The following is a 9,991-nucleotide window of genomic DNA, read 5'->3' as shown; positions in this document are numbered from 1 at the left end:
TCTGTGAGTCCTGCCGTCTGTGGGTCCTGCCGTCTGTGGGTCCTGCCGTCTGTGGGTCCTGTCGTCTGTGGGTCCTGTCGTCTGTGGGTGCTGCCGTCTGTGGGTGCTGCCGTCTGTGGGTCCTGTCGTCTGTGGGTGCTGCCGTCTGTGGGTTTTGCCGTCTGTGGGTGCTGCCGTCTGTGGGTGCTGCCGTCTGTGGGTGCTGCCGTCTGTGGATTTTGGCGTTTGTGGGTTCTGCCGTCTGTGGGTTTTGCCGTCTGTGGGTCCTGCTGTCTGTGGGTCCTGCCGTCTGTGGGTCCTGCCGTCTGTGGGTGCTTCCATCTGTGGGTTCTGCCGTCTGTGGGTCTTGACGTCTGTGGGTCTTGCCGTCTCTGGGTCCTGTCGTCTGTGGGTCCTTTCGTCTGTGGGTCCTTTCGTCTGTGGGTGCTGCCGTCTGTGGGTGCTGCCGTCTGTGGGTGCTGCCGTCTGTGGGTCCTTTCGTCTGTGGGTCATTTCGTCTGTGGGTCCTGCCGTCTGTGGGTTCTGCCGTCTGTGGTTTGCCGTCTGTGGTTTGCCGTCTGTGCGTGCTGCCGTCTGTGGGTGCTGCCGTCTGTGGGTTTTGGCGTCTGTGGGTTTTGGCGTCTGTGGGTCCTGCCGTCTGTGAATTCTGCCGTCTGTGGGTGCTGCCGTCTGTGGGTGCTGCCGTCTGTGGGTGCTGCCGTCTGTGGGTGCTGCCGTCTGTGGGTGCTGCCGTCTGTGGGTCTTGCCGTCTCTGGGTTCTGCCGTCTGTGGGTCCTGTCGTCTGTGGGTCTTGCCGTCTGTGGGTCTTGCCGTCTGTGGGTCCTGTCGTCTGTGGGTCTTGCCGTCTGTGGGTCCTTTCGTCTGTGGGTCCTGTCATCTGTGGGTGCTGCCGTCTGTGGGTTCTGCCGTCTCTGGGTTCTGCCGTCTGTGGGTCCTGCTGTCTGTGGTTTCCGACGTCTGTGGGTTCTGACGTCTGTGGGTTCTGACGTCTGTGGGTTCTGACGTCTGTGGGTTCTGACGTCTCTGGGTTCTGACGTCTGTGGGTTTTGACGTCTGTGGGTTTTGACGTCTGTGGGTTCTGCCGTCTGTGGGTTCTGCCATCTGTGGGTCCTGCCGTCTGTGGGTTCCGACGTCTGTGGGTTTTGACGTCTGTGGGTTTTGACGTCTGTGGGTTTTGACGTCTGTGGGTTTTGACGTCTGTGGGTGCTGCCGTCTGTGGGTTCTGCCGTCTGTGGGTCTTGACGTCTGTGGGTCTTGACGTCTGTGGGTCTTGACGTCTGTGGGTCTTGACGTCTGTGGGTCCTGCCGTCTGTGGGTCCTGCCGTCTGTGGGTCCTGCCGTCTGTGGGTCCTGTCGTCTGTGGGTCCTGCCGTCTGTGGGTGCTGCCGTCTGTGGGTGCTGCCGTCTGTGGGTGCTGCCGTCTGTGGATTTTGGCGTTTGTGGGTTCTGCCGTCTGTGGGTCCTGCCATCTGTGGGTGCTGCCGTCTGTGGGTGCTGCCGTCTGTGGATCCTGCCGTCTGTGGGTCCTGCCGTCTGTGGGTCCTGCCGTCTGTGGGTCCTGTCGTCTGTGGGTCCTGCCGTCTGTGGGTGCTGCCGTCTGTGGGTGCTGCCGTCTGTGGGTGCTGCCGTCTGTGGGTGCTGCCGTCTGTGGGTGCTGCCGTCTGTGGATTTTGGCGTTTGTGGGTTCTGCCGTCTGTGGGTCCTGCCGTCTGTGGGTCCTGCCGTCTGTGGGTGCTGCCGTCTGTGGGTGCTGCCGTCTGTGGGTGCTGCCGTCTGTGGGTGCTGCCGTCTGTGGGTGCTGCCGTCTGTGGGTGCTGCCGTCTGTGGGTTTTGGCGTCTGTGGGTCCTGCCGTCTGTGGGTTTTGCCGTCTGTGGGTTTAGCCGTCTATGGGTTATGCCGTCTGTGTGTGCTGCCGTCTGTGGTTTCTGCCGTCTGTGGTTTCTGCCGTCTGTGGGTGCTGCCGTTTGTGGGTTCTGCCGTCTGTGGGTCCTGTCGTCTGTGGGTCCTGCCGTCTGTGGGTCCTGCCGTCTGTGGGTCCTGCCGTCTGTGGGTTCTGACGTCTGTGGGTGCTGCCGTCTGTGGGTTCTGTCGTCTGTGGGTCCTGTCGTCTGTGGGTCCTTTCGTCTGTGGGTCCTTTCGTCTGTGGGTTCTGCCGTCTGTGGGTCTTGACGTCTGTGGGTCTTGACGTCTGTGGGTCCTGCCGTCTGTGGGTCCTGCCGTCTGTGGGTCCTTTCGTCTGTGGGTCCTGTCGTCTGTGGGTACTGCCGTCTGTGGGTGCTGCCGTCTGTGGGTGCTGCCGTCTGTGGATTTTGGCGATTGTGGGTTCTGCCGTCTGTGGGTTTTGCCGTCTGTGGGTCCTGCCGTCTGTGAGTCCTGCCGTCTGTGGGTCCTGCCGTCTGTGGGTCCTGCCGTCTGTGGGTCCTGTCGTCTGTGGGTCCTGTCGTCTGTGGGTGCTGCCGTCTGTGGGTGCTGCCGTCTGTGGGTCCTGTCGTCTGTGGGTGCTGCCGTCTGTGGGTGCTGCCGTCTGTGGGTTTTGCCGTCTGTGGGTGCTGCCGTCTGTGGGTGCTGCCGTCTGTGGGTGCTGCCGTCTGTGGATTTTGGCGTTTGTGGGTTCTGCCGTCTGTGGGTTTTGCCGTCTGTGGGTCCTGCTGTCTGTGGGTCCTGCCGTCTGTGGGTCCTGCCGTCTGTGGGTGCTTCCATCTGTGGGTTCTGCCGTCTGTGGGTCTTGACGTCTGTGGGTCTTGCCGTCTCTGGGTCCTGTCGTCTGTGGGTCCTTTTGTCTGTGGGTCCTTTCGTCTGTGGGTCCTTTCGTCTGTGGGTGCTGCCGTCTGTGGGTGCTGCCGTCTGTGGGTGCTGCCGTCTGTGGGTGCTGCCGTCTGTGGGTGCTGCCGTCTGTGGGTCCTTTCGTCTGTGGGTCCTTTCGTCTGTGGGTCCTTTCGTCTGTGGGTCCTGCCGTCTGTGGGTCCTGCCGTCTGTGGGTCCTGCCGTCTGTGGGTCCTGCCGTCTGTGGTTTGCCGTCTGTGGTTTGCCGTGTGTGCGTGCTGCCGTCTGTGGGTGCTGCCGTCTGTGGGTTTTGGCGTCTGTGGGTTTTGGCGTCTGTGGGTCCTGCCGTCTGTGAATTCTGCCGTCTGTGGGTGCTGCCGTCTGTGGGTGCTGCCGTCTGTGGGTGCTGCCGTCTGTGGGTGCTGCCGTCTGTGGGTCTTGCCGTCTCTGGGTTCTGCCGTCTGTGGGTCCTGTCGTCTGTGGGTCTTGCCGTCTGTGGGTCTTGCCGTCTGTGGGTCCTGTCGTCTGTGGGTTTTGCCGTCTGTGGGTCCTTTCGTCTGTGGGTCCTGTCATCTGTGGGTGCTGCCGTCTGTGGGTTCTGCCGTCTCTGGGTCCTGCCGTCTGTGGGTCCTGCTGTCTGTGGTTTCCGACGTCTGTGGGTTCTGACGTCTGTGGGTTCTGACGTCTTTGGGTTCTGACGTCTGTGGGTTTTGACGTCTGTGGGTTTTGACGTCTGTGGGTTCTGCCGTCTGTGGGTTCTGCCGTCTGTGGGTCCTGCCGTCTGTGGGTTCCGACGTCTGTGGGTTCTGACGTCTGTGGGTTTTGACGTCTGTGGGTTTTGACGTCTGTGGGTTTTGACGTCTGTGGGTTTTGACGTCTGTGGGTTTTGACGTCTGTGGGTGCTGCCGTCTGTGGGTTCTGCCGTCTGTGGGTCTTGACGTCTGTGGGTCTTGACGTCTGTGGGTCTAGCCGTCTGTGGGTCCTGCCGTCTGTGGGTCCTGCCGTCTGTGGGTCCTGCCATCTGTGGGTCCTGCCGTCTGTGGGTTCTGACGTCTGTGGGTGCTGCCGTCTGTGGGTTCTGTCGTCTGTGGGTCCTGTCGTCTGTGGGTCCTTTCGTCTGTGGGTCCTTTCGTCTGTGGGTCCTTTCGTCTGTGGGTTCTTCCGTCTGTGGGTCTTGACGTCTGTGGGTCTTGACGTCTGTGGGTCCTGCCGTCTGTGGGTCCTTTCGTCTGTGGGTCCTTTCGTCTGTGGGTCCTGTCGTCTGTGGGTACTGCCGTCTGTGGGTGCTGCCGTCTGTGGATGCTGCCGTCTGTGGGTGCTGCCGTCTGTGGATTTTGGCGATTGTGGGTTCTGCCGTCTGTGGGTTTTGCCGTCTGTGGGTCCTGCCGTCTGTGAGTCCTGCCGTCTGTGGGTCCTGCCGTCTGTGGGTCCTGCCGTCTGTGGGTCCTGTCGTCTGTGGGTCCTGTCGTCTGTGGGTGCTGCCGTCTGTGGGTGCTGCCGTCTGTGGGTCCTGTCGTCTGTGGGTGCTGCCGTCTGTGGGTGCTGCCGTCTGTGGGTTTTGCCGTCTGTGGGTGCTGCCGTCTGTGGATTTTGGCGTTTGTGGGTTCTGCCGTCTGTGGGTTTTGCCGTCTGTGGGTCCTGCTGTCTGTGGGTCCTGCCGTCTGTGGGTCCTGCCGTCTGTGGGTGCTTCCATCTGTGGGTTCTGCCGTCTGTGGGTCTTGACGTCTGTGGGTCTTGCCGTCTCTGGGTCCTGTCGTCTGTGGGTCCTTTCGTCTGTGGGTCCTTTCGTCTGTGGGTCCTTTCGTCTGTGGGTGCTGCCGTCTGTGGGTGCTGCCGTCTGTGGGTGCTGCCGTCTGTGGGTGCTGCCGTCTGTGGGTCCTTTCGTCTGTGGGTCATTTCGTCTGTGGGTCCTGCCGTCTGTGGGTCCTGCCGTCTGTGGGTTCTGCCGTCTGTGGTTTGCCGTCTGTGGTTTGCCGTCTGTGCGTGCTGCCATCTGTGGGTGCTGCCGTCTGTGGGTTTTGGCGTCTGTGGGTTTTGGCGTCTGTGGGTCCTGCCGTCTGTGAATTCTGCCGTCTGTGGGTGCTGCCGTCTGTGGGTGCTGCCGTCTGTGGGTGCTGCCGTCTGTGGGTGCTGCCGTCTGTGGGTCTTGCCGTCTCTGGGTTCTGCCGTCTGTGGGTCCTGTCGTCTGTGGGTCTTGCCGTCTGTGGGTCTTGCCGTCTGTGGGTCCTGTCGTCTGTGGGTTTTGCCGTCTGTGGGTCCTTTCGTCTGTGGGTCCTGTCATCTGTGGGTGCTGCCGTCTGTGGGTTCTGCCGTCTCTGGGTTCTGCCGTCTGTGGGTCCTGCTGTCTGTGGTTTCCGACGTCTGTGGGTTCTGACGTCTGTGGGTTCTGATGTCTGTGGGTTCTGACGTCTGTGGGTTCTGACGTCTGTGGGTTTTGACGTCTGTGGGTTTTGACGTCTGTGGGTTCTGCCGTCTGTGGGTTCTGCCGTCTGTGGGTCCTGCCGTCTGTGGGTTCCGACGTCTGTGGGTTTTGACGTCTGTGGGTTTTGACGTCTGTGGGTTTTGACGTCTGTGGGTTTTGACGTCTGTGGGTGCTGCCGTCTGTGGGTTCTGCCGTCTGTGGGTCTTGACGTCTGTGGGTCTTGACGTCTGTGGGTCTAGCCGTCTGTGGGTCCTGCCGTCTGTGGGTCCTGCCGTCTGTGGGTCCTGTCGTCTGTGGGTCCTGCCGTCTGTGGGTGCTGCCGTCTGTGGGTGCTGCCGTCTGTGGGTGCTGCCGTCTGTGGGTCCTTTCGTCTGTGGGTCCTTTCGTCTGTGGGTCCTGCCATCTGTGGGTGCTGCCGTCTGTGGGTGCTGCCGTCTGTGGATCCTGCCGTCTGTGGGTCCTGCCGTCTGTGGGTCCTGCCGTCTGTGGGTCCTGTCGTCTGTGGGTCCTGCCGTCTGTGGGTGCTGCCGTCTGTGGGTGCTGCCGTCTGTGGGTGCTGCCGTCTGTGGATTTTGGCGTTTGTGGGTTCTGCCGTCTGTGGGTCCTGCCGTCTGTGGGTGCTGCCGTCTGTGGGTGCTGCCGTCTGTGGGTGCTGCCGTCTGTGGGTGCTGCCGTCTGTGGGTGCTGCCGTCTGTGGGTGCTGCCGTCTGTGGGTGCTGCCGTCTGTGGGTTTTGGCGTCTGTGGGTCCTGCCGTCTGTGGGTTTTGCCGTCTGTGGGTTTAGCCGTCTATGGGTTATGCCGTCTGTGGGTGCTGCCGTCTGTGGTTTCTGCCGTCTGTGGTTTCTGCCGTCTGTGGGTGCTGCCGTCTGTGGGTTCTGCCGTCTGTGGGTCCTGTCGTCTGTGGGTCCTGACGTCTGTGGGTCCTGCCGTCTGTGGGTCCTGCCGTCTGTGGGTTCTGACGTCTGTGGGTGCTGCCGTCTGTGGGTTCTGTCGTCTGTGGGTCCTGTCGTCTGTGGGTCCTTTCGTCTGTGGGTCCTTTCGTCTGTGGGTCCTTTCGTCTGTGGGTTCTGCCGTCTGTGGGTCTTGACGTCTGTGGGTCTTGACGTCTGTGGGTCCTGCCGTCTGTGGGTCCTGCCGTCTGTGGGTCCTTTCGTCTGTGGGTCCTGTCGTCTGTGGGTACTGCCGTCTGTGGGTGCTGCCGTCTGTGGGTGCTGCCGTCTGTGGATTTTGGCGATTGTGGGTTCTGCCGTCTGTGGGTTTTGCCGTCTGTGGGTCCTGCCGTCTGTGAGTCCTGCCGTCTGTGGGTCCTGCCGTCTGTGGGTCCTGCCGTCTGTGGGTCCTGTCGTCTGTGGGTCCTGTCGTCTGTGGGTGCTGCCGTCTGTGGGTTTTGCCGTCTGTGGGTGCTGCCGTCTGTGGGTGCTGCCGTCTGTGGGTGCTGCCGTCTGTGGATTTTGGCGTTTGTGGGTTCTGCCGTCTGTGGGTTTTGCCGTCTGTGGGTCCTGCTGTCTGTGGGTCCTGCCGTCTGTGGGTCCTGCCGTCTGTGGGTGCTTCCATCTGTGGGTTCTGCCGTCTGTGGGTCTTGACGTCTGTGGGTCTTGCCGTCTCTGGGTCCTGTCGTCTGTGGGTCCTTTCGTCTGTGGGTCCTTTCGTCTGTGGGTGCTGCCGTCTGTGGGTGCTGCCGTCTGTGGGTGCTGCCGTCTGTGGGTGCTGCCGTCTGTGGGTCCTTTCGTCTGTGGGTCCTTTCGTCTGTGGGTCCTTTCGTCTGTGGGTCCTGCCGTCTGTGGGTCCTGCCGTCTGTGGGTCCTGCCGTCTGTGGGTTCTGCCGTCTGTGGTTTGCCGTCTGTGGTTTGCCGTCTGTGCGTGCTGCCGTCTGTGGGTGCTGCCGTCTGTGGGTTTTGGCGTCTGTGGGTTTTGGCGTCTGTGGGTCCTGCCGTCTGTGAATTCTGCCGTCTGTGGGTGCTGCCGTCTGTGGGTGCTGCCGTCTGTGGGTGCTGCCGTCTGTGGGTGCTGCCGTCTGTGGGTGCTGCCGTCTGTGGGTCTTGCCGTCTCTGGGTTCTGCCGTCTGTGGGTCCTGTCGTCTGTGGGTCTTGCCGTCTGTGGGTCTTGCCGTCTGTGGGTCCTGTCGTCTGTGGGTTTTGCCGTCTGTGGGTCCTTTCGTCTGTGGGTCCTGTCATCTGTGGGTGCTGCCGTCTGTGGGTTCTGCCGTCTCTGGGTCCTGCCGTCTGTGGGTCCTGCTGTCTGTGGTTTCCGACGTCTGTGGGTTCTGACGTCTGTGGGTTCTGACGTCTGTGGGTTCTGACGTCTGTGGGTTTTGACGTCTGTGGGTTTTGACGTCTGTGGGTTCTGCCGTCTGTGGGTTCTGCCGTCTGTGGGTCCTGCCGTCTGTGGGTTCCGACGTCTGTGGGTTCTGACGTCTGTGGGTTTTGACGTCTGTGGGTTTTGACGTCTGTGGGTTTTGACGTCTGTGGGTGCTGCCGTCTGTGGGTTCTGCCGTCTGTGGGTCTTGACGTCTGTGGGTCTTGACGTCTGTGGGTCTAGCCGTCTGTGGGTCCTGCCGTCTGTGGGTCCTGCCGTCTGTGGGTCCTGCCGTCTGTGGGTCCTGCCGTCTGTGGGTTCTGACGTCTGTGGGTGCTGCCGTCTGTGGGTTTTGTCGTCTGTGGGTCCTGTCGTCTGTGGGTCCTTTCGTCTGTGGGTCCTTTCGTCTGTGGGTCCTTTCGTCTGTGGGTTCTGCCGTCTGTGGGTCTTGACGTCTGTGGGTCTTGACGTCTGTGGGTCCTGCCGTCTGTGGGTCCTTTCGTCTGTGGGTCCTTTCGTCTGTGGGTCCTGTCGTCTGTGGGTACTGCCGTCTGTGGGTGCTGCCGTCTGTGGATGCTGCCGTCTGTGGGTTCTGTCGTCTGTGGATTTTGGCGATTGTGGGTTCTGCCGTCTGTGGGTTTTGCCGTCTGTGGGTCCTGCCGTCTGTGAGTCCTGCCGTCTGTGGGTCCTGCCGTCTGTGGGTCCTGCCGTCTGTGGGTCCTGTCGTCTGTGGGTGCTGCCGTCTGTGGGTGCTGCCGTCTGTGGGTCCTGTCGTCTGTGGGTGCTGCCGTCTGTGGGTGCTGCCGTCTGTGGGTGCTGCCGTCTGTGGATTTTGGCGTTTGTGGGTTCTGCCGTCTGTGGGTTTTGCCGTCTGTGGGTCCTGCTGTCTGTGGGTCCTGCCGTCTGTGGGTCCTGCTGTCTGTGGGTCCTGCCGTCTGTGGGTGCTGCCGTCTGTGGGTGCTTCCATCTGTGGGTTCTGCCGTCTGTGGGTCTTGACGTCTGTGGGTCTTGCCGTCTCTGGGTCCTGTCGTCTGTGGGTCCTTTCGTCTGTGGGTCCTTTCGTCTGTGGGTCCTTTCGTCTGTGGGTCCTTTCGTCTGTGGGTGCTGCCGTCTGTGGGTGCTGCCGTCTGTGGGTGCTGCCGTCTGTGGGTGCTGCCGTCTGTGGGTCCTTTCGTCTGTGGGTCATTTCGTCTGTGGGTCCTGCCGTCTGTGGGTCCTGCCGTCTGTGGGTTCTGCCGTCTGTGGTTTGCCGTCTGTGGTTTGCCGTCTGTGCGTGCTGCCGTCTGTGGGTGCTGCCGTCTGTGGGTTTTGGCGTCTGTGGGTTTTGGCGTCTGTGGGTCCTGCCGTCTGTGAATTCTGCCGTCTGTGGGTGCTGCCGTCTGTGGGTGCTGCCGTCTGTGGGTGCTGCCGTCTGTGGGTGCTGCCGTCTGTGGGTCTTGCCGTCTCTGGGTTCTGCCGTCTGTGGGTCCTGTCGTCTGTGGGTCTTGCCGTCTGTGGGTCTTGCCGTCTGTGGGTCCTGTCGTCTGTGGGTTTTGCCGTCTGTGGGTCCTTTCGTCTGTGGGTCCTGTCATCTGTGGGTGCTGCCGTCTGTGGGTTCTGCCGTCTCTGGGTTCTGCCGTCTGTGGGTCCTGCTGTCTGTGGTTTCCGACGTCTGTGGGTTCTGACGTCTGTGGGTTCTGACGTCTGTGGGTTCTGACGTCTGTGGGTTTTGACGTCTGTGGGTTTTGACGTCTGTGGGTTCTGCCGTCTGTGGGTTCTGCCGTCTGTGGGTTCCGACGTCTGTGGGTTCTGACGTCTGTGGGTTTTGACGTCTGTGGGTTTTGACGTCTGTGGGTTTTGACGTCTGTGGGTGCTGCCGTCTGTGGGTTCTGCCGTCTGTGGGTCTTGACGTCTGTGGGTCTTGACGTCTGTGGGTCTAGCCGTCTGTGGGTCCTGCCGTCTGTGGGTCCTGCCGTCTGTGGGTCCTGTCGTCTGTGGGTCCTGCCGTCTGTGGGTCCTGCCGTCTGTGGGTGCTGCCGTCTGTGGGTGCTGCCGTCTGTGGGTGCTGCCGTCTGTGGGTGCTGCCGTCTGTGGATTTTGGCGTTTGTGGGTTCTGCCGTCTGTGGGTCCTGCCATCTGTGGGTGCTGCCGTCTGTGGGTGCTGCCGTCTGTGGATCCTGCCGTCTGTGGGTCCTGCCGTCTGTGGGTCCTGCCGTCTGTGGGTCCTGTCGTCTGTGGGTCCTGCCGTCTGTGGGTGCTGCCGTCTGTGGGTGCTGCCGTCTGTGGGTGCTGCCGTCTGTGGGTGCTGCCGTCTGTGGATTTTGGCGTTTGTGGGTCCTGCCGTCTGTGGGTGCTGCCGTCTGTGGGTGCTGCCGTCTGTGGGTGCTGCCGTCTGTGGGTGCTGCCGTCTGTGGGTGCTGCCGTCTGTGGGTTTTGGCGTCTGTGGGTCCTGCCGTCTGTGGGTTTTGCCGTCTGTGGGTTTAGCCGTCTATGGGTTATGCCGTCTGTGGGTGCTGCCGTCTGTGGTTTC

This window comes from Heliangelus exortis, chromosome 7 (assembly GCF_036169615.1).
Source record: "Heliangelus exortis chromosome 7, bHelExo1.hap1, whole genome shotgun sequence".
NCBI classification, from domain to species: Eukaryota; Metazoa; Chordata; class Aves; order Apodiformes; family Trochilidae; genus Heliangelus; species Heliangelus exortis.
Note: the sequence above shows the minus strand (reverse complement) of the source record.